Below are 19,263 nucleotides of genomic sequence, written 5' to 3'. Positions count from 1 at the left end.
CGCTGGGTACCGCGGAGAGGCAGGCGGCCGTGACCCTGCCCGCGGCTTTCGAGACATCGCCGGTAGCTGCCAGCAGCTGCCCCGGCTTCCTGACGCTCCCCGCGGCCCGGGGCGGGAGATAAGGCTGCTGGGCAACCACGCACCTTTCGCCCAAGGGGAGCCGGATCTTTGCACCGCGGGGCAGAGGATGGTCTTGTTTTATTTTTTTAACAGGGCAGGGCTGGGGGGTGTTTGCCATTCGCACCGATGAGCATCCCCTCTGTCGGGAGCGATGCCGCCCCCCCCACCCCCCCCTTCCCCGGCCTCCCGGCGCGGAGGGGCTCTCGGCCCCACTCCCGCCTCCTCGGGGTCGGGCGGCCCGGAGGGGAAGCGCTTCCATTCCCCCCGCCACCCCCCACCCATCCTACCCCCCCCCCATTCCGCCCCGTGCCCTTTTTGTGACCGTGCTCCCGCCTCACCTTCCCTGTCCCACGCTTACCTTTCCGGCCCGGCCGCCGAGGGGCTCGCCCCCCCCCGCTCCCGCCCCCCGCCCCGTCTCCGCCATCCCCGCCGAAGGGGTGTCACACGCCGCCGCGCCGGCAGAGCCCCGGCTCTCGCCTTGCGCGCACTCGGCTGGCGCTGGCAGCCCCGCCGGGTTCATCCGAGGACAGCGGCGGCTCCGCGCCGCGGCTCGTCTGGCTGCCAACGCCGCGGCGAGGCTGACGCTGCCGCGGCCGGGGGGTGACTCACGGCGGCCCGCGGCAGCCGCCGGTTAGCGGGTCCGACGGTCAAGCGGGGAGCGGGCACGTCGCGGCCGCTCCTCGACCCCCTTCCCGGGCACCGCCGCCCCTCTCACTCCCCTCCCTCCCCGCCCCGCGCCTCCCTGGCCCCCGCTGCTCCTGCAAAGTGGAATAAACGCCCGGTTTCCCGGCAAATATTCACCCTGCCGGCACCGAAAGGGAGGCCGCCCCCCCTCCTTGCCCCCCGTCAGAGGCGGGCCGGGGTCCGGCGGCGCGCCCGGCGGCGCCCGCCCCCAACGTAAGTGACCGTCGGGGCCGGGAGGGGGTGGCCGTCCCTCGTGTGGCTGCCCCGGGGCATGCGGCCGGCGGGGCTGCCCCCACGCGCCGAGGGCGAAACGCGCGGGGCGGTTTGGGCGGGCGGGGATGGCCCGACCTCCGGCTGCTGCCCCCGGCTCGGCTCCGCCGGGCGCCCGGTGGGTCCCGGCGGCGTGCCCCGGCCGAAGGGCGCCTGCATTCAATCCGGGCAGAGGCCAACACCACCGAGGAACGGCGGGGCGGGACGGGGCGGCAAAGACCTGGAGAGGAACCCGGACTCAGAGCGCCGGGGAGCACCGGCGTGGTGCGCCGAGGAAGGCCTGCCGTGTTCAGGAAACACGCTGCAGGGCTTCAGCTGCATGTGGTTTCCATGGAGCCCTCGTGGCACGTCCCAGCTGGAGCGTGCGGCAGATGTCTTCGTGGCGAGCGAGCAGCGGGCTTCCCGCTCCTGCTCCGAGGTCCCAGGTGGAGCCTTTTCAGATCATTTACACTGCGTAGCTCAGCACCGACAGGGCCTTTGAGAAGCGTGCTTCGTGCATGACACCCTTGTTCTGAAACAGATTTTTGAAGTAAGCTGTGGCAACATACATATTGCAGTCCACCCTGTTGATTGGATGCACAGTTTTAAAAGCAGTTGTTCCCTAAAATTAAGATATTATTAAAAGCTCCTTTATTAAGAAACTGAAGCCACAAAATTAATGGGAATGAGCGCTACGATGTCTGGATAGATGCTCAAATTTTGGGTGTAGGAAGAAGGCATGACTGGGCCTGTACTTAAAAATACTCCAAAACTATTTGTCAGAAATGTGCTAAAATGATAAGCCGTAGACTTGTGGACTGGGATTATGTTGTCAGTGCTTCAACCTTAAGTTCATTTTTAAGTCCAAATTTCAATCCTTTGAGAAAAGAGAGTAGGAGGAGGAAGAGACTATTATAATAGAAATGCTGACATTGCTAACTGTGGCGGTGTGAATTCACTACTATAATAAGACCTCAGCTAGCAGCCTAATTCCAAAGAGGTGATGTTATCCAGTAATAATATAATCAGTTTGTTGGCTGTAACATAGGAAACTGGGAATTGGTGTATTTTATTGCTATTTCTGGACAAAATTAAAAAAATAAAAATCTGTAAGATGCCAGGATCGAAGCAGGAGAGCTACCTTTGCTATTTAAAATAATAGATCAGAGTTCTTCGTGAGCATTTTTCACTTCAATGAAGTTTTACAAAAGCATATTTAAAAAGGGACGGGTAGTGAGAATGCAAGCTTTCAAGCTAGGGATTGAAGGATGGAAAGGCCCAAGGGTGGAACATTGTTAAAAGTTTTCAGAGAGGTCCCGAAAGCACAATGTTCACTTTACAAAAGAGAAGTTTTCTCCTGGGTAATCACTGAATGAGTTTGCATTGATTTGCAGCTGCAAATTTAAAGGAAAAAGGAAAGCAAAGAAATGAAAAAGATGAATGCCCTGTTGGTAACTTAGAATTATGCTGCAACCGTTAAGAAAATTGCATCAGATATATGAAAAATTGGAACTGACCGCTTAAGCTTTTGAGTTTATATATTCAGTGTTCTCCAGCTGTCACATCTTCCTTTTGGTAATTATTTTTAAGGAATAAACATTCTGAGAATTTTCTAGGCAGCTCTCTCTCAAATTAGAAATAACAGCATAAGTGAATTAACTTCTAAGGCGTACGCATCAGTGAAACCTTATCAGTGAAATCTTTTGTAGAAGGCTAGTCAGTGATGTTAGTAAGGTCAGAATTTCACCCCCTGTGAAGGTGGTATTGTTCCAGAAAATTACAAGGATAGAGACAGGCCATATTATTCCTCTAGTTCAGGTTTAGATTTTGCTGTTGCTCTTGGTAGTGTTCTGTATGTTTAACCTGATCCCAAATTCACTGAGATCAATGGGACTCTTTGGGTTGGGGTCATGAATTCTTTGAAGGATCAAGTCTTAAGTTTCTTCCTGTTGCTAGGAGGCCCAGCAGTATCAAGACCAAGACACGTGAAAATATCTGAAGACAATTAAAACAAAGTAATGAGTGTAGCCAAATCATAACTGTCCGTTCTAACAGAGCGCCTTGTAAATAACAGAATACTACAAGAATACTTGGGTGTGTCTGAGTGAACCCGTTCTGCAAATCGTATGGTATTCAGCTGCAGAAACTACACAGATTCTTGAAAAATTGTCAACAAAACCTGAAAGGACCCTATGGGGTTTTATTCAGATTTGTTGAAATTTCTTGAAAATCATGTTTTCTGAGTTATATACGAGCTCTGTTCTGCTTATAAATATATCACATGTTGTCCAATAACTCTTGAAAAGTAGGCTAAAACTACTGCAGTGACTACCTTGCTCATCTGATCTTCTTAAGGCAACATTAACCCTCTTTTTAGACTTGCCATTTAACAAAGCATTGTTATAAGTGTTACAACCATTTGTGAATGTGTGCAGTCTGGGCTGTGGAAAATCAGGGGCTGGCATTTGCTGTCAGGCTTACATCCAAAAACATACAAGCTAATTGCACTATACAACCACCAGCACTACAGAGTGACGAACTGGAAAAGGTATTTTGAGAAATGTGGATGGTTCCAGAGTTGCCCTTAAACACTTGCTTGAAGCTAGGAAATAGATGTGATATAATGCTGGTTGGTTATTTTAATATTGTGGAAGATAATACCAGATTGTGATTACTGACTGGATGTGAAACAAAACTTTATGGCTACATGGACTGGGTGTAGCACTACAGCAATCATATAGGATGCTAGCGGAAGCACCGCATATTAGTTGTGTAAAAAGTTTCAAACAATAATTCATCACTGTTTCTCACAAACACAAAAATGAGAGGGCACTGAAAACTTCATTGAGGAAGTTAATGTATGGGTACGAAATATGGTGATCTGGATGCCAGCTGCCACACAGGAAGTCCCCAAACCACTAATTGATGGAAATTTTAAGACCTTCTCAGCTAGGAATTGCTCCAAACAATGTGTTTTCACAATTTTTTGGTAAGTGTTCACTTCTGTCCACCACAGAGCGATTACATTAGCCCAGTATAGATATTTTTGCTTCCTTGGTGCATTGTTCTTGAAGTCTTACCACCTCCTTTATCGTTAGTCATGGTTATTTAGCTTTTTAATTTTGATACAAAATGTCAGTTTTATTATTGAGAGATGGAGTATGGTAGCGCAGAGGTGTGTCCTTGTGCATAGAGGAGCAAAAGAAGGAAGTGAAAGAGAAAAAGGGAAAGGAGAGGGTGTCTGGAGAGCAGAGAAAGAAGACAGGAAATGTGAGGCTCGCAACAGAGTGACTGGTGATGGAACAGGACAGAAAGAGACTGGACAATTGGCCATACAGAAAGCAGTGTTCGGAGATTGTGGTTTGATTGAACTACCCTTTATTTAGCGTGCCCTGCATTTCTCAGTGGGAATGCAACTTGCAATCTATGTGCAACAGTGAAAGGTTGAAAAAGTAAGGGGAGAATGAAAAAGCAAAAGGCAATTTCCTCATTTGCTTCCCTTCTATTTCTAAAGTCTGCCTAGCCCAAATATTGGGCAGGGTACACTTAGAGAGAATCTTGGAAAACACTAAGCTGGTGCTAGAACAAAGTGGGAAAGAAATTCCAGTAAGTTTAAAGATGATGAAAAATACCAGAACCCCCTCCTCCCCTCCAGAAGGTACTTAACGTCCAGCAAAGTCATCTACCCCTAAGCAAATGCCTGACAAGAGCATGGTATGTGTATCGACTCTGAAATCAGAGATCAGGGTTTATATATGTAACTGCAACTCATACTTCTTCTTTCTGATAATATACTGACCTAGAACTTCCACATTGCCATATTTTTCTACTTTCTTTTTCACTCATTTTTTCTTCTTTGCTTTTGGGACAGAAAATCTCTCATGCACTGTGGTCCAGGTTATATTAGATGTCTCATGCAGGGCAGTATCTTATTCCGTGCATGACTTACTCATGTTGCAAAAGCAGGGTGAGTAATGGGTGCTGGAATTTAGCTCTATATTGCCTTTTGCATCTGGGGTTTCTGTTATGGGTTCATGAAGTTCGCAGACTACCGCTAATAATTTTTCTATTTTCTACCTCCCATTCCTGCTTTTTTCCCATTTCTCCAGAGATTTTCTGTGGTCCTGGTGGACTTTGCAACTTTTCAAAATGATACAGAATTATATCAAAATGCTCCAAACAGTGTATAAACACACAGAATGTATTTGTGATGCAAAGAGAAAAAGACCAGGGTTTGACTGGGCGTGCCCCGTCATGGTTCCAGGACTGTGGGTCAACATTGCACCTTTGCCAGCAGCAAGGTTTGCAGCGGCTGCAGGTCTTAGGGATGTACCGTGTTTGTGTAGATGAGAAGTAGTGCCGCACTATTCATGTTGCAAGTGCGATGCTTTAGATGGTACCCTGCAACATCACACTTGGGTCCCGTAGAAGGAAAACTGCTTTCCATGTACCAGTGAGAGCATGATGCTCTCAAGTACATGCCGTAGGACTCCAAGTACAAGGGCAAATTTGAGTGAAAAAGAAGCTCTCCAGTGCACTAAATTGCTGATGTAGCGCTCACAGTGAGAAATAGTCCTGGTCCAGATATAACTTTTGGGAGTACATGCAGGACACACAAAGAGGGTCTCAAAAAGATGCAAACCAAACAAACAAAAGTGTCCAAAATCACAAACAACTCATTATCTGATCTGGAAACAGAACTGAGGGGTTGTCTGTAGCTGCACTTTGTTCAAACTTTAATTGGGCTTGTGCTGTAACTTACTGCCAGTCCACACAGTTCATGTCAAGACTCTGGGCTGTGGGTTTTCTTACTGATGATTCTGCAGCCTCCCAGGGTTCCTGGGGCCTGGGGAGAGCTAGTGTACAAGGGTGTGTTTGTTCATGGATGTCTGTTCAGTGCAAAGAGATGGTGACAGAAGTTGCTGTTAGTTGTTGCTGTATGGGTAAAGGTTGGGGGTTGCTGTGCTCCGCTCCTTTCCAGTTCAAAGTCAAGCCATCTAGAAGAAACTAGGGAAAGAAGACACTAGCTGTGTTAATACAGCTAGTGTTTGGTCACAGAGAAGAGAGGGAGAGACAAGGAGGGAGGTAAGCATCTGAATCTGTACACAGGAATGGTAAGTCGTTGGGCCAAGCCCTGAGTTCAGACCCAGAGGGCACATGCAGTATAGATGTGCTGAGTCCAGCCTTGTGTCCTATTGACCAGATCACAGTCAGTTGTGAAAAAAGATCTGATGCTTTCCAGGATAAATTGGCCATTTAGTTTGTCTTTCTAACTAGTTGAAAAAGCTCAAACAATGCTCTTCTAGAATTTTTCTTTGTATTAAAATTGCCTTAGTCCTCTGTGTCTAAGTCTGCATTTGGATGTGAATCGTAGGACCTTGGGGATATATGTAGAGTTCAGTTAAATTTTGACACAGGAGCAACTGCATTATTTTCCTATTCATTTTCCTAATCTGTAAACAGGCTTTTGTGCAATACTCTTGGCACTGAAAGTCCGTTTGAAATTGAGTTGTGGAAGTGCAAGAGTTCATAACCCTTCTCTTGCAGCAGCTGTCAGTGCTGTCTGAATACCGAGTGCCTGCCTTAGGGAGGAGTGGTGAGGTCTTCCTTAACTACTCGGGCAGAGCCCTAGGAGAGAGCAGCATTGCTGCCAGCTACACGACGAAGGACACAGTGCATACAACATCCTTCTCTTACCTCTGCCAGGATGAATTAATGAGACACTTTATTATCCACACACTTTCCTAAGGCTGAGCTTCAAACTCTTTAACCTGAGAATTGATTCAGCAGCATATATTTATTAGTGCTTTGCAGCTCACTATGTTCCACTTTTGACAGCAAGAGAAGAGTTTTTCCACTGCAAGCTTTTACTTTCTTGTTTATTTAATATGCATGAATCACTGGCTTAATACGTTCACAGTTATTTAAAGAATGGTCTGGTAAATACTTTAGTTCATGTATGGATTGTAAAATATAATATAATATATTGTCTGGTCACTCACTTTCTATTAAGATTTCATTAATATGCTTTTCCTAAATAACAAACAGCTCCTGCAGAGCTTGTTAGACATGTGAGGACCATGTGGTGTAAGCAGTTATAAAAACACCAGTAGAAAACATTCCAGAGAATTATAAATCACTATAATGTTCAGCTCCAGTGGGTTGATGAATAGTATCTTTATTAACTTATTAACCACTTATCAAAATGATTTGTCTTGTACTTACACTTAATTTTATGTTCAATATAAATTTTATGTAAAGCCTGACTTTGGTTTTTTTTTTTTTTTTTGCCAGACATATTTATTTCTGAGTCAAAACTCAGTCTCTTTTGCAAAAAGGAGGAAAATCAAAGAGGCATAATAATCAGCCTAAACTCATCTAAAGCACTTTAAAAATAACCAGCCCACCTACTGCACTGGGAGATTATATAGTGCACTGTACAGAAGCACAGTGTGGAGTAGCTAAGGAACTGTGCAATATGTAAGCTTTTCAAAATCTACTTGAGGCAGTGGCTCTCTTACCAGTACCAGATCTGCTCCTGCTAGGGCATCTGCCTCTCAGACCCCCACTTCCTTACAGCTTCGTGCCCAGGATGTTTAATTTTGCTTTCCATGAGAAGTGGCCCTGCACGGATTTTTGTTTCCGAATCAGTGGCTTAGAGTGGAGAGAGCTGTGGCAGAAGGTGGTCAAAAAGAGCGAGACAGCGTTGTTCAGTCTCTGGTGTGGTGGGCGGTGGTGCACTGGCGGCGTCACTTGGCTGTTACACAGATGGCCTGTGTAAACTTGAGTAAAATTCTAGCAGATAGGTCTGCAAAGGAATGTAGGCACACAGCTGCCCTGTGTGGGCCTTGCTAGGCTCCACAAAACCATGCCCAGCTGTCATCTCACTTTTTAAGTGTCTTGGCTATGCCAGGGAGCACATTACAAACTGTCTGCAGGTTTTGGTAGGGGTCTCGCGTAAGACCTTTCCTGGCCAGTCTTCTCAGCAGAGCCCTGTACAAAGCTGTTGGACTGTTTGGGCCTCTGCTCATACAGGTATACTGTTTCTTGATGCACCCTGTGATTATCATGGTGACATGTAAATACATGATGTATACATACACTAATTAAATTGAACTGGACTAATTTACAGAGACCATTTTTATCTTTTTTCCCGCTCTTCCCTCCATCAAACTTGCTCTCTCGTTATAAACCCCTGCTTGTCTGTTCTTCTAGATGGCTTTTATCAGTGTTTTACCTTTAATTGGTACACATAGTTGGCCAGTTTACCTAATTTCCCAATAAACAGTCTATCAGTGAAAGAGCTTTTGGCATGCAAACAGCATACATTGCAACAGATGCTGTAGGAGGAAGAGTAGTATGTATGTGTGTTACCACATTATGGCTTAGGTCAAGTGGTCACATCACTGTATCTGAGGGGAATTTTGCACCAAAATAAACTTTGAAGTTGACTAAAATGAAGGGGATTTTCCCATGATAGACCAAACACAATGTACTGTGCAGGGAGATGAGGAAATCCAGTCTCATGGTTTTCAGCATCACTGATTTTGAAAGGGTTAATTTCCTGCCAGTAACTGCATCTTATTAATGTAATGCATATTGGCATTTCCTTTGCATATCTCTATTATGGAATGTGATGAAACAGCTTTTGTTTGTTCACACTTGTCTCTCTTTTAAAATTTGTATATCATCAGTAAATGTTATTTTTTCTGCAACAGCTTGCACTTTCTTCTCTATGCAGACAGAAGTCAAGTCATCCTATTGCTTCAGATTATAATTTTCAGCTTGATTAAAAAAGTAAATATGTAGACTTTTACTGCTCCCGACAACAAGAGTGTAACCAGTTTACATGCCAAGATTTGTTAATTTATCTGTCTGTAGAAGTTGGTCGCTACAGGAATGGAGGAGTTTTCATAGACCTACAACATGATATTAGGCCCTTAATATAATTTCAAATGTGTTTTGTGGAGGTAGGAGAAAGCAGTTGATAGTGTGAGTCCAAGTTAACACATGGAACGGCCTTCATTTTTTCCAAAGGGAAGAAAGTTCTTCACAGTGTTTTGAAGAATTTTGGTGCCCTTTGGCAGCAAATATGTTCACAGGATGAGGGTTGACTAGACTGTCCACTTGCGATTATATTAAGCATTTTATTTAGCTGAGAGCTGGAGTTCTCTAAATGGTTGGTAGGATTTGAAGAGACCAGTGTGCATGGGGAGAGAGGAACCTGCTGAAGCCCTTTCGGGTTCTGAGCTGCAAACATGTAAGTACAGATAAGCATGCCCCACTGCCTGGAGGGGAATTTCAAAATAAGCTCTTTCAGAAGTTTTTCCACAGTTGGGATTTTAAACAATTTTTGTGTTAGGCTACAGCATAGAAAAGGATATGTGCTCGTACAGTGAGCTTCCTCAAGCAACAATGCAGAAAATCAGAGAGATTTGGTTAATATTATAACTTGAAGTATAGTCAAGATTTCTGTAGTAACAGAAAAACTCTACATTTAGAGAAGAGGTAATAAATAATCCTGTTGTGGCACAGGGAAATTAGCTACTGCATTTTTTTTTCTACCAGCATTTCTTTCCTACTAACGAAATAATGTTTAGGAGTGACCTGTTGTATTTTTTCCAGCATGCATTTTAAGGATGGCAGAGAGAAGGCCTTGCAGGGAGGTTGTTATGCAATTATTGCTGCATATCTTCTTGCTTGCAAGCCTTAATTCCCCTTTGATTTTTTTGCGTTTTTGTTTAAATCCTTGAAAAGATGTCATTCTCTCACTGAATGTGTTTTTCCTCCTAAACACAAGCTGTACCTACATACACAGATGATATTATGTGATTATTTGAGTCAGCTGCTTGCAGTTCTCATGTGTTCTATCCCAGGCAACTTTAGAAAATTATTATCAAACCTCATAAGCTCAGACATAAAAGCTCCATGACTGGTCTTTGCCATGGAAATTGGAAGTTTTAACATGTAAGTGTATATGTAAAAGAAAAATCCCAGAGGTTATAGACACGTAGAATTTTGCAGGGTTGTTACAGACACAGTGACATCTGGTTTTTATTGCAGTTAATGATTCCTAATATTATGTGCCATTTTGTGTTATGTAACCATTTATTATTAATCTGCATCTCCTATTACAAATCAGTTTTCGATGCTTTTTCCCCCCAATCATATCTTGAGGTAGTATGTGGGTATATATTTATGCCTACTAAAATCAGACTAAAGATGTTCTTCTATAATAAGAATTTTTGAAGCACTTGGAGATAGATTCTGTGTTCTTCATGAAGTAACTATTGTCCTAATCATTACCAGGAATTGAACCTGGAACTACCAGCTAGAGGATACTTTGACAATTTGAGCTCAAAAAGTCTAAATCTTCTGGCTAACGGTTGTAGGAGAGTCATGCCTTTTGTGGCTCTGGCAGAAGTTACTAACTGGAGAGGGAATTATGCTTGTGCAACTCAAAATTGTCAGTGAAATCCAAGGGAACTGGGGGTTTGCAGGGAATGCAAAATTGGGCTCTTCCAGGAGCTTCCCAGTAATCATGAAAGAGGGTGTGTGTGTGTGTGTGAGATGGGTAGTGAGAAATCCTAACATCTGACATCGTTCTGGCTAAGTGCATTCTTCAGTTTTCCATTAGTGGTGGTGGAGTCCATCAGTGAATCCTTTCAAGAGTAACCAGCTGGCATTTCCTAAACCCTTGTCTGTGTATCATGTAAAGATCAGTGTTACCACTCTAAAGAAAGACCTTGAAAAGTTAAATGCCATTGGAATTCAGTAATGTAGGCCACAGTGTAAACTGTGGTTAAGTTGAGCTGAGGCCTTCTTTAAAGAACCTGTAATTGATTAAACCCTGCCTCTAGCTAGATAAAAATGAGTTTGAAGTAGATTAATATAAAAACAGTTAAAAGCTTCCTCGTTGTTGTCAGTTTTCAAAATGAAACTTGTCAAGAGTTTGGCACAAAGAGCTCAAAGGCAGTTCTGATTCTAAACTGAGGAAAACAAACCCAAAGGAGCAAACAGCAGTATGGACCTTCTCATGTTTGGCTGATTTAAATGAGTTTTCTCAGTGAAGGCTGTGACTTTATGGCCTTCATTTTTACTTGCCAAGCCATTTTTCTCCAGACTACAATCCTTCATGAGTTGTGTCTCATAGCTTTGTCTAGCACAGAAATTTCTTCTGTACTGCTTGGCCTATCTTCTCATGGCCTTCATGAATCTTGTCTGACATTTACTGTGTGTAATTATTATGAGAACATAAACCAAGGGCAAAACTCAAAAGATAGTCTTGGATTCAGTAAGAAACTGTCTGAGAGAGAATTGAAATGGAGACAGCGCAGCCTAACAGCTAGAATGATGTCAGACTTTTTGCTGGAATTTGCTTCCATCTGTAACTTTGGATGGCACGTGACGTCTTTGTGCCACCCAAACAGTTTGACCTACTGCAGGCACGGCCACAGTTTGGTGGCAAGGTGGTGCAACTTTCTGTTATTGATTTGGACATAAATTCTGTGGTCCCAATCATGAGTGAAAAGTGAGACTTGGACAATCTCTAACGAATGCTACCAAAGTGTTTATCAAAAAATAATGTTGATTTTGCTTATTGCCATATTGGAAAGTCATTTTAGAACATGTTTGGGCTTTGACACCCTTTCTTAATATTTTTTCCCATATTCCTTTGTATATACAACTAGGTCACGTTAGTGACCACAGGCATGAGTCTCCATTCCATTGCACTGGTTTTATGCCAGAGTAACCCCACTGGTTTTCACAGTATAAAAGACTGATGAAATGTGGTGAAAAATTGATCCCATACATATTGGAATCTCTCAGTGACTTAGTATTTAGTGCTAAAACATTTGCAACCTTTAAAAACAACACTTCTATCAGTCATGTTACACGTTTAACGACTTGCCAGAACTGCAGCAAATGATGGGAAGTGAGCATGTTCTTAATATGGCAAAGCATGGAATATTTGATCCTTAATTTTGACAGTCCTGTAGAAGGGTCGGCTAGTGCTGTTGTAGATTGATCTCAGTGTTGAAACATGTACCTTTCCCCTCAGTCTCTATTTTAGGGTAAAATAGATGCAGGCTATTTGTTCCTTTAAATGGTAGCAGTTTGAAATCTGTGTTAGATTTGTAATGTTATGGACTACGAGATAAGTTAACAGAGACCTTGAGAAAGTAAACAAAGCACAGGTTAGATGCAGGATGTTTCATGGGTCTCTAGATTGTTCCAAGGCTACAAAAGTAAAACTTAAGTGTGGTGTTGTTTCAACAACATACATATTGTAAATATATGTTTCTGTTATTACATACATATATACATAGTCCCTCTAACTACTAACTAACCTACTGCTCTATTTACAATATGAGAGGACCATTGTGGTATCTTTGCATTTCTGAAGCTAATGAGCCTGCTCCTGTTAAAATTAGTTGCAAAGCTCCAGTTGATAGCAATAGGCACAGTCTCATCATTCTCGATGATCATAATCTAATACTCCTCACAACTAATTTAGGAAACCAAGACAGACTGTAGTCTCAAAGAACAAATCATTGAGAAGATACAGGTGTGTGAAAAGGTCATAGGGGTCTGTTGTATCTGAGACTGTTACACCACAGATTTCCTGCATGACTTTTAGAGTAAATATGGTTCCCTTCTGAATCTGTAAACTGGAGATAGCAGCACATCCCTACGCTAGTAGGAGTGATGTGCCACAGATCACTATCTGAGCATGTTTTGTGGTTGGGAGAGATTTCTCATAAGACTCAGGCATAAACTTGGTCTGAAACAGTTGGGTAAATAGTGATAGTAGTTATTTAATTATTAGTTAATTAGTTCAGTTAATTAGTAACTGGTAGAGTAACAGCTGTTGCTCCTGCTTGCTGTGTAAGAGAGTTGTGACCCTTGGTCTCATGTGGTGCTCCTAATGGCACCACAGTAGAGCAGCAAAGTAATGGTGCAGCAAGTCAATTATTGCCGCTTTTCTTACACATCTATTCAAATTGCTGCAGATTATGGAGGTACTATGTATCAGGTCCCTTCCAACTTGAGATATTGTATGATTCTATAGGTGAAATGTGACAAGTGTGTATACGTTTAGGCTGTGGTGTATTAAGGCAATGAAATTTGGTTCAGCCTGTAACAAAAATGATTAAGTTAAATCACATTGTCTTGCGCTAGTTAAGGGCTGAGGATGTACAAAGACTACATGGTTCAGCTGCCATGTGGTAACTTGTTAAGCCTTGGTAATTTGATCTGAGCTCATAGAAAGGTTTAGATAAGAAGTTGTGGTTGTTTCTTCTGGTATCAACATCTCTGATTACATGAAAACGAGTCTGTAAATATAAACATATCAAGATTTATACTAGTTAACAATATTCCTCCCTCCTTTTCTCCCTTCCACCTTTTACCAATTGAAACTGGCTGAAGAACAGATTTTCTGGTTCATGGGAAATCTTGTTTTCTTTAATTTTTTTTGTGTGGGGTTTTTCATCCAAATTGATCTGGGAAATAAAAAGAAATTTTTCTGCCAACCAGAAATTTCGAGATAATTTCATTCTGGAAGCAATAAACATTTTATTTCTGAAATAAATGTGCTCCCTGGTTCCTCTGGCTTCTCAGTGAAAATGGTATTTGACAGGTGACTGACTGTCAGCTCTGTAGAGCAGTTGTGGGGCTGTACAGGATCAGGGGTCCTTTGGCAGCCCTGCTCTGTGGGCTGCCTGGAAGCCTGTTGCAGGGCTTCCAAGCTCTCAGTTGGCATTTACTGTTAGGTGACTGGGAAGCCTGGAAATTACTGGGATTTCCATGTTTTGTGTACCCTTAGTGGGAAGTCACTCCTTTTAGGGTCAGTGTTTCCAGGACTTCCAGGTAAGTAGTTGAAGCCATGGAAGTTTGGTATTTTCCCGCTTTGGGACACTCTGTTGAGTAGATCTACCTACTGATTTCTCACTAAGCTCACTTTTATTTCAAGGGAGACATTTCACACCTTGTTCTCTAGCATCAGGGTGGCATTCTGTGCTATAGGATGCAGAAGGAAGGGCTTCCTGTCTGAATTTTTCATCTGTCTCCTCTCGCTGGAGATGTATCTACCTCGCTTTCAGCTAGCTAGCTGGGATATGGGTAGCAATCCAGCTGTGGAAGCGTGGAATTTAGTGTGGGCTAATTCCTGTATGCAGTTTACCCAGCTTCTTTGGGTGCGTCCTGCATGGCTGCTAGACCACAATGGAAACTACCCACGCAGCTTCAAACAGCTAATGAAGCGGCCTCGCACCCACCACACCCAGCGTCTGGAAGATTCTGGCCCATCTTGCAGAGTAACACTATGCGGAGTTACACCATCTGGCTTTGGCAAGTCTGCAGGCACAGGCACAGACAGTCTTTGAAACAAAAACAAAACCATGCATCCTCACCACTGTTTCTTCCCTTATTTACATGACTAAATGCTGCAATGCACACATGTGGGTAAGAGCAGGAAGAATGTACCCCGCCAGGGATTGCAAAGGAACTGTAGTGGCTGAGCACCCTGCAGGATCTGCTGCTTGAGCTGATCCGCAGCTTTTTCTAGCCACACCAAGGGTTTCACACGTTTTAAGCAGAGTTGGCGCTTGCAGTGTGAAAGCTACCTAAGAGGTGTCAGATCTGGCCTTCAAAATTGAAGGAGTTTTATCAGGCATTTTTACAGGCAGATTGCAAATGCACCTATCCCTAAACCCTGAATATCCATACTTTTCACCAGAGATGCAACTCTTTTCCTTGTCGCCTTCATACATGAGTGATATGGATCTCCTGTGACTGACATGCAGGCACAGGAAAAATGGATTTCTTGCAATCTTGCTTGTGTTGCTACAACTATATTTCTCATGCAGAGGAACTGAGCACCTTCAACTCCTTTTATTCGCCCCCATGACTTGTGCTTCACAGATCTTGGTTTATGCATGTTTAGAGATGGCAGGAGATAGCAAATATTTTAGATGAAAGACGATAGAAGAAAGCAAGAACTGTTTTCAGTCTTCGTTGGCATACCAGGTCGTTTCTCCATTTCAAACACTTTTGCAGAAAGGCTTACTCTGGCAGTGATAACAGAACATTAACATAACAGTTAACATAACCACAATATATCTGATCTTTCACGGTTTGAGTCATTTCTGCATGAATGCATTGTGTTCTCTTCTGCAAGTACCTGTGCCTGCGAACAGATTTGAGCCCATAAAGCTCTTTTGGCTCTTCAGTTCATCTTTGAAGATGTCTGCCAACCTTAGACTTCCACAGCAGGAATCTTGCGTAAGACCACATGTGCAAGAAAATCATCCATGTAACATTTAAAATGTTTTTTACATATTTTTGTTTCTTCTGTTAGTTAAAAGGAAACACAGTCAGACTAGTTTCTTACCGAATGTGTTTTTTATGGTCTTCTCACAGCTTTGATGATCTTGTGGGAGCATGTAAACATAAATTATTAAAAGGAAATCCAAGCTACTCAAAGCTAAACACCTCAGTTATCTTGTCAAGGGGAAAAATGTATGTGAGTGGATCAGTAGGATTAAATCACTGCAAGACGTCATAACTTTCTGTTGTAATTGCATATAGGGAACCTGATAATCTTAGTTCTTTCTGTCATAAGGGAGCAGAAAGATATTTTTACACATACATTTTATTACAAAATGAAACATGGCCCTCTAGGCACAAAGTGGAGCAAGAGAGTGTGTGTAAACACATACGTACATATTCATGTATGCACACATATGTTCTTTTGGTACATGCATATTTCCTTCCAGATGCAGTTAGAGTCCTGGCTGCTGTGAGGGTTTGGCAGCTTTGTTGTGCAGTGTGGGTGTTTATCATTCTATTGTGATTGTTCATGTTGTGATGAGTTTCCTCTTGGGTGCAATTTTCAGGCACATGTTCCTGTCAACCAAGGTCAATGCTGAGCCAGAGAAGCAGTGCACAGGTGGTATGTCAGAGTTAGCCTCTTTTGGCTGCAGACAGTGGCATTTCTTAATTTAACTTATGATTAAACCATTGCCCTGATACAATACCAAAAATATTAGAGTATTTCTGTCTGGATTTCAGAGAAATGGTTCTTTAAATAAACAAGGGAAAAAATGAGTGAATGCGTAAAAATAGACTTTCAGGACCTGACCAAAAGCCTACCGAAGCTGATGGAAAGACTCCTTGATTTTCACTAGGCTCTACTTCAAGCCCTTAATGCATGCTCTGGTGTCTTTATTCCCAGGTGGGAGTAGTTCTTCGTTTGGCAGGAGGTGGCTTCTTTATTCTCACGAGGTATAGTGCTGGTGGTGGTGGAGAAAGCTCAGGGTGATGGGTGAGTTCATGGCAAAGAATGTTTTTTTTTCCTGCTTGGGCAGCAACTGGATTCAAAACAAAAAAGCCCTAAGGGGAGAAATGCATCAGGGTCATTACAACTGTCATTTGGCAGTTACTAACATGTATTCTTGAAAGAAATGGTTAACACAGTTTTGCTGTTTCTTGCCAAACAGCAAGGGCAAGCTGGCTATGTTTTGGAGCCAGAATTGGACTGCAGACTTTGGAAATCCTCTCTAGGATCAGCTGATCAAAAAATATGGGAAACTGAACATGATTAGCCCTCCTACATGAAGAAATCCATGCTTGTCTACTCACAAACACATACTGTGTTTCTGTCAAACTTCAGATGTGTAGTAGAGATTATGGAAAGTTACACCAGATTTTTGCCTGTCCTTGAATGACAGTAATAATCACCTATGATGAGGTAATAGTTTAAGATCAAGGATGTTGACATTAATTGACTTGGAAGAAATTTATTCAGCCATTTAGACTGTATAATGGTTTTGATTCCACTAGGAGTGGATAAAAGCCAGATTTCAGCCTTGTTGGTCAGATTTTTCCTGTTAGAGCAGCACCTCCTGTCCAGAGTAAAGGAGGAGTTGCTTATTCCTCCCAAGTCCTTGATGTTTCTCTGTTTTTCTTGTTTAGCCTGGAACAAACAAGCCAGAACTTGCCTCTCACTGTGTCAAAATTGCGAACATCCATGACCTGGGAGAAATTCAAGGCCTGAGAAGGGACACTGGTCCCAAGGGTCTATCACAACTTGGGATTCACTGTGACTCCAGTACTGCTGCTGTGCCATGGCTTCATCAGCCCTTTTAGAAGGGCTGGTAGTAAAGTAATCGTAGGTTCGAATACAAAATCAGCAATAAAATCTGAAAAAGGGACAAACTCTGTCTGTGGTGGCATGAGTAATTCTGATGTTCCACTGAAGCCGGACAGAGAAGGATATATGAAAGGCAGGCTAGAATCTAACTCACTGTGTTTTCCCATGACTGCCTTGGTTCACTTGGGCAGTTTAACTGTGATTCTGGATCACTAGGTTAAGTAAACTAAATATTGCTTGAATGCTTGACTTCAGCAAGTTTAGTACAATCTAGTCCAGCCAATACTGTAAGTAACCTCCCTGGAAGCTTATAGAACAGTTTTCTTATTGCTCTGAGACTCTTGTTTTGTTGAGACTAAGTTGGTACTTTTTAACGTGCTTTTGAATTTGTTTGGAGCATTTGACTGTGCCAAGCCCTGCAGAAGTGGAGGAAATGTAATTCAGTAACTGTATTGTACAGAATTTCTTGTATGTGCTGTGAATGTTGGCACAGATGGAAACTGGATTAGGTGAACCATGCTGGTCTCTCAGAGTATTTTGTATGTTTCTTTCTTGCACACATAAAGAAAAATATCCTGAACTCGTTTACTTGATGTCATTCTGGAATACATCCACTTTAGTCAATGATGTTAAACTACTAAGCCATGCTACCGATATGGCTTCATTTTATTACCTGCTTCTTGCAAACCATGAATAATACAGATAGCAGTAGGTACGTGATTTTAGTTTCAGATGCAGGATGTGTGATGAAATCCACTACAGGGTTTATGCACATATGCACTGAGCATATTTTTGAGCTACTGTACTTTGAAATCTGTGCCAGACATCTATGCAGCCAGACAGTAAACAAAGAAAACGATACCTTAGGCCAGGAACCTTCAACAGCACAGGGGGCTTACCTCAGAGACTGCAAACGGGAAGTGCAGCATGTGTTGAGTCACAAAGGTTAGTAGGCCAACCAAGAGCAGCGCTGTGCCTGTGCGCTACATGTATGGGAACTGAAGTCAGTAGGAGTTTTGCCACTGATTTCAAAAGGGGTAGGACTACCCAAAGTGTTCCTACAGCAGTTTAATTCCATTGGCATCAACGGAATTGCTTCAGACTTGGTCAAGGATGCAAAAGATTAATTCAACCTGCTGTAAAAGGAGGTTGTGACATTTTATATTTATTGCTTCATTCAAAAAACATTTTCCTCCAACTATCAAATACTTCATGAACATTTTGCCTTAATCTATGTAAAAGTGCTCTTAAATTAAACCCACAGTCTGATGCCGTTGAACACAGATTCCACTGCATGATAAAGTATTGTAATGGCAATGAATATTAACTGCAGACTCTTCCAGATCCCAAAATGGGACTTTAAATTACAAAGTTTTGATATGTGGCTTACGTGTTCCTGGAAATTCTGTGAAATTAATCAAAAGATTGAAGAAAACACTGTTTGGTGTTTTTTTTCTTTTTTTTCCCACAGCCAAATGTAAAGTTAAAAGCTAAGCTTGAAACAATCTGGTCTGGCTGCACAATTTATTGTAAACTTCAAGGAGGCTTGAAGAACTATGTCACATTCCTCAGTTGCAAGTGAATATAGCAGTAAGAATAACAATTATTCTGGAAATGGGAAATCAAGCACAAAATGTATTCATAGAAAAACAGTCTGCTTAAGTATGATAATACTTCTGATTTTTTTTTTTGTGTGCGTAGATTTTATATTTAGTTAATTTTCAGCTGATTAATTTATTTTTGATCCACCTGTAATAATGATTATTATGACATTAGTAGAGTAACGTAGCTAATGTAGCTAATGATGCTGTCTTCAGAACTGTCAAAATCACGTTGTGATACCTGATGGGAGATGTAGTTTTGGATCTTTTCACCCCGTCATAATGAAAAACACTCATAGTGTCAAAAGTTGTTTTCCGTATGTGCCAAACAATACAATGGAGAAATCTGGAGAGTGTTTAAAGCTCTTGGCTTCTTTCTTTGGAATAGCTGTACACTGGCTCTACCGAAGCAGGAAAACTGATGTTCATAAGGAGGTAGAGGAGAGTATGAGT

General features: G+C 42.5%; 1 long non-coding RNA gene across 5 annotated transcripts in view; it reads left to right on the top strand.

The window, feature by feature from the left end:
• The first annotated feature begins 853 nt into the window (after positions 1–853).
• The window catches only part of LOC135315036 (uncharacterized), a 142,592-nt gene continuing 124,182 nt past the window's right edge, over positions 854–19,263 (top strand). For 4 of the 5 annotated variants that reach the window (XR_010374480.1, XR_010374481.1, XR_010374478.1 and 1 more), the window contains exon 1: positions 854–1,017. This is a non-coding gene — a long non-coding RNA (uncharacterized LOC135315036). Of the gene's footprint in view, positions 1,018–9,185; positions 9,314–19,263 lie in introns of those variants that run through there. The other variant, XR_010374479.1, reaches the window with a different exon arrangement.

Source organism: Phalacrocorax carbo, chromosome 9 (assembly GCF_963921805.1).
Source record: "Phalacrocorax carbo chromosome 9, bPhaCar2.1, whole genome shotgun sequence".
NCBI classification, from domain to species: Eukaryota; Metazoa; Chordata; class Aves; order Suliformes; family Phalacrocoracidae; genus Phalacrocorax; species Phalacrocorax carbo.
This window is presented reverse-complemented; position numbering and strand designations above follow the sequence as displayed.